Source organism: Trichechus manatus, unplaced genomic scaffold (assembly GCF_000243295.1).
Source record: "Trichechus manatus latirostris isolate Lorelei unplaced genomic scaffold, TriManLat1.0 scaffold00362, whole genome shotgun sequence".
Taxonomy (NCBI): domain Eukaryota; kingdom Metazoa; phylum Chordata; class Mammalia; order Sirenia; family Trichechidae; genus Trichechus; species Trichechus manatus.
The window spans coordinates 622,368-626,676 of NW_004444298.1; positions in this window are offsets into that span (position 1 = coordinate 622,368).

Here is a 4,309-nt window from a genome sequence, read left to right on the forward strand (position 1 = left end):
AAATTGTGCATTTTTTATAAACTAAATTCTTTGCAGTTTAAAATGTCACTCTTTTTTATGATGCTGAATATATTTTTATATGTTTAAGGGATGATTTTACTCCGTTTTATGTGAGGTGTTATCTTATATGTTTGGTCCATTTTTCTATTTGTATTTTTCACTTCTCCTTGATAATTAAGCATACTTTATAAGAGAAATTAGCACTTTATCTGAGATATGATTTATAAATATTCCCCGCCACTGTATTGATTAAGTTTTGGCATTACTTTTGGTGCTTGTTTATTTTTAACATGCACAGCTATTTAATTTCACATAGTTGAACTTTTATGAATCCTTTGTGTCCTACATTCTTAATTTTTAGTCATCACTAGACAGATCTGTATTACTCCAAAATTATATTATAAAAATATCTTTCTCTAAGAATTATTTTATTGTTTGGTTTTCTAAAATATTTAAACTAGTGTATCGTTTGGAGTCTTTCCTACTGTAGTATAAAGTGTTAACAAAAATTTATCTTTTTTCCTCAGAGTGCCCAAGTATCCGAATAACATTTATTTCAAAAGTCCATATTTCATGTATTTCATCTGCTATCTTTATTCTATGATCAATTTCCACTTGTATTTGAATCTTCCATTTATGGCATCAGGAGATCTTGCTATTTATGCACAATAAAAACATGATCAAATTCTGAGACTTTAGAATTTCCTTTCAGCTTGTTTACTCTGCCACACCTGATTCCCATGGGGGGCCTTTCTCACCACCTACTCTTCATTCACCTTCCGTGTTTTCAAGGTCACAGTTCCTTATACCTTTCAATTAACATTCCTAATTACCCTCTATTGCCTGAGTCATGACAAATTCATGTGTTACATAGTAGAACTGTGCTCCATCACATTTTATTGGTGATAATATTTATAGAAGCAGTTAGCCAGGCTTTTTCTGCAGAGCCACTGTGTGGGTTCCATCTGCTAACCTTTACACTAGCAGCTGACTGTAAACTGCTTTGCTGTCCAGGTTCCTTCTTAAATTGATTTAACATTGCCTCCTCTGTTATTTTCAATCTTTTGCATGCTTTTCAGTCATCTCTGGGTTAATACAGGAATGATGCATTCTGATTCACTTGCTCTCAGGTGGCGTCAGAAAAATACATTTTAAAAACTTCCCATTGGACCTATGTCTTTTAGGATGGAGAATTAGAAGTCTATATTTAGGGGCTCAATGCTTATATTATTGCTTGACTTTGTTGTTGTTAGGTGCCGTCGAGTCAGTTCTGACTCATAGTGACCCTATAGGACAGAGTAGAACTGCCCCATAAGGTTTCCAAGGAGAGGCTGTTGGATTTAAACTGCTGACCTTTTGATCAGCAGCCAAGCTCTTAACCATTACACCACCAGTGCTAAGTTGTGCTTAATAAAAGAACTGCAAACACATATCATAACTGTCTTTACTGTCTCCTCACAAGAAACTCGTTTGATTCAGGAATCGTATAAAGTAAAATTTTCTACTTCTTTGCTTTACTTTATTTCAAGTAATGGAACAACTTTATTTCAAGTAACTGAAATGTTGAGGTTTGCATTATGAAAATGCTATCAGATCTTAAAGAGGAAAATGTTAAAAATATTAGCTACTATATATATGCATCCTCATTTTTTGAGTATCAAAGTAATGTAGTTTAGTTAAGTATTGAAAATTATACTGTACTTCCAGAAAAAGTTCTGTTTACTTGTTCAAGTCTTATATCCAAAACTCAGTGATATCAAAATCAAGATTAATACAAGGTACTTTTTGATGACCCGTTCTCAACCCTAAACCTATTCCTCCCAACAGTCTTCTCCATATCAATAAATGACTTCCATATTTACCCAGTAACTTAAACAAAGTTGTAAAAGTTATTGGTTATTCTTTCACCTCTCATGCATATCTGAAAAGATCTCCAAAATATAGCCACTTTTACATGTATTTTATCGTTGAACAATCATTGTCATTAAGTTGATCTTTAGCAGTTATCACCAAAGGAATATATTTGTCTCACTTCTTAACCTCCTATAAGCTATTAATCACAGATAATCTTCAGGATTTTTTTTAAAAATAGAGAAACAGTTTATTACACTTCTCTATTTACAAATATCCTATAGTTTTACATTACATTAAGGACAAAAATCTAACTCTTTGCAAAATTTGGAAAATGACAAACTCTTAGGCTTCATTGTTTTAGAATTAAAATATATTTCAGGAGTGGGCAGAGCAAGATGGCCAAGGGAGTGGAAGCTCTCATTTACTCACCCAGCAACTAACACACTGAACTATGAATAAAAACAAGCACAGACTGAGATCTGAGAACTCCAGAAGGCAGTTGAGGTGTTGAAGATTCAGGGTGATTCCAGAAGCAGGAGAGAGGAGGAGCAGGGACAGCCCAGAAGCTGGAAGAATCTACTGGCTATTATTGGAAGCAACTGGTCATTGCAGCAATTTTGCAGTAGGGTTGGGCAACACCCCAAACAGGAAACACAGAAAGGGAACTAATCTTAGGAAGCTGTGGCTTGATTTTTTTTTTTAAGGTGGCACAAATTAGCCGTGGGAGTTCATGGGCTGTGAAATTGGGGGGGATTGAAGCAAGACCATGGTACTGCAAAGGAGTGCTGTGGAATCTTGATGAGGCCCAAGATAGATGGGCACTAGGACCAAGAAGAACTACACAGGCAGCAGGTGGAGGGGAATACTTAAGATTAACAGTAGACACAGAGGGAAACAGCTGGCTGCCCGCTGATAGTGGGGCACTGCTGGAGAGTCTGTGCAAGCGTTCCCATGATGGAAAGATATACACAGTGCCTCAGTTTTGTCACAGGAAAATCAAACCCCACCACTTACGTCACCATCTGTGACCAGCTAAACACTCCTCTCCTGTGCATGCATAATGATTTCCAAAGATAAAGCTTCCAGAAATCCTTATTAAGCACTGAAAAAAAGCTAAGGATAAGAGTTCTTTCTAGTAGTTCTCAGGAGAAGACACCAAACTCACTGCTGCTGGGCTGATTATAACTCATAGTTAACTGGTGGGACAGAGTGCACTGCCCCAAAGTGTTCCCAGGGCCATCAGTCTTTGGGAAGGTGGGATACAAATACTTCCTCCCATGAAGTGGCTGGTGGATGCAGGTGCCAGATTTTTTATTTTCAGCTGGGTGCTAGGCCGCTGCACTACCAAGATACCCAATCAGAAAATTTTCTCACAAAAACCAGAATACTAAATTTAAAGTAAAAAAAGGTTAACAAAAGGCCCAAGTTATGCAAAAAATAGTAAAACACACACGACAAGATAAGAAGAATCAATCAAAAGCAAAACATGAAAAAGAGGAAATTTCTCCTATGGAGGTCAAAATAATGCAAAGAAATGATAATTTTCAGAATAAGTTGCTCAATATATGTTTAAAAAGCTAAAAGCACATAGAATACAAACTAGCAGAGATCAGAAAACAAATGGAAAAACAAAGATTCAACAATGAAATTGAATACAAACAAAAAAAGAAATGAGGGGAACTACTGGAACTGAAGAATAAAGTAAATGATTTACAAAAAGCAAGATAAAAACTCAACAATACAATTGAATAGACAGAAGATAGAATAAATGAACTAGAAGACAAAAGAACTGAATTTATGAAGTTTCAATGCAAACCAAAGAAAGAAAAGTGAACAAACCCAAAAGGAAATACGGAATTCGATTAAGAAATCTAACATTAGAATTATTGGAATCCCAGAGCACCATGACAATAATAAAAGCATGGAAATGATTTTCCAAGCAATAATCAAAGAATTTCCCAGGCCTGAAGAGAGAATCAATCCTACAACTACAGGAAGCTACACGAATCCCAGTCAGAAGAGACCCAAAAATATCATCTCCATGGCACAACCAAATCAAATTCTTGAAAACCAAAGATAATGAAAGAATTCTGAAAGCAGCAAGAGAATAGTGCAATATAACATACCAAGAGTCATTCACAAGAATCATTGCAGATTTCTCCTCAGATACTCTAGAGGCCAGAAGACAATGGAGTGACACATATAAAATACTGAATGAAAACAATTCTTAACCAAGATTCTCTACCCAGCAAAGTGTCATTCAAAAACAAGGTGGGAAATCAAGATATTGCCAAACTAAAAAAAGCTCTGGGAATTTGCCACTACCAGAGAAGCTTTGCAACTACTAATCAAGGCAATACTCCAAATGGAGTGGCAAGAGAGTTAAATAAAGACTAATATCTATACACAGGACAGAGAACTGCCAGAAATTCAAGCCCAATTCAGAAGAGGACGT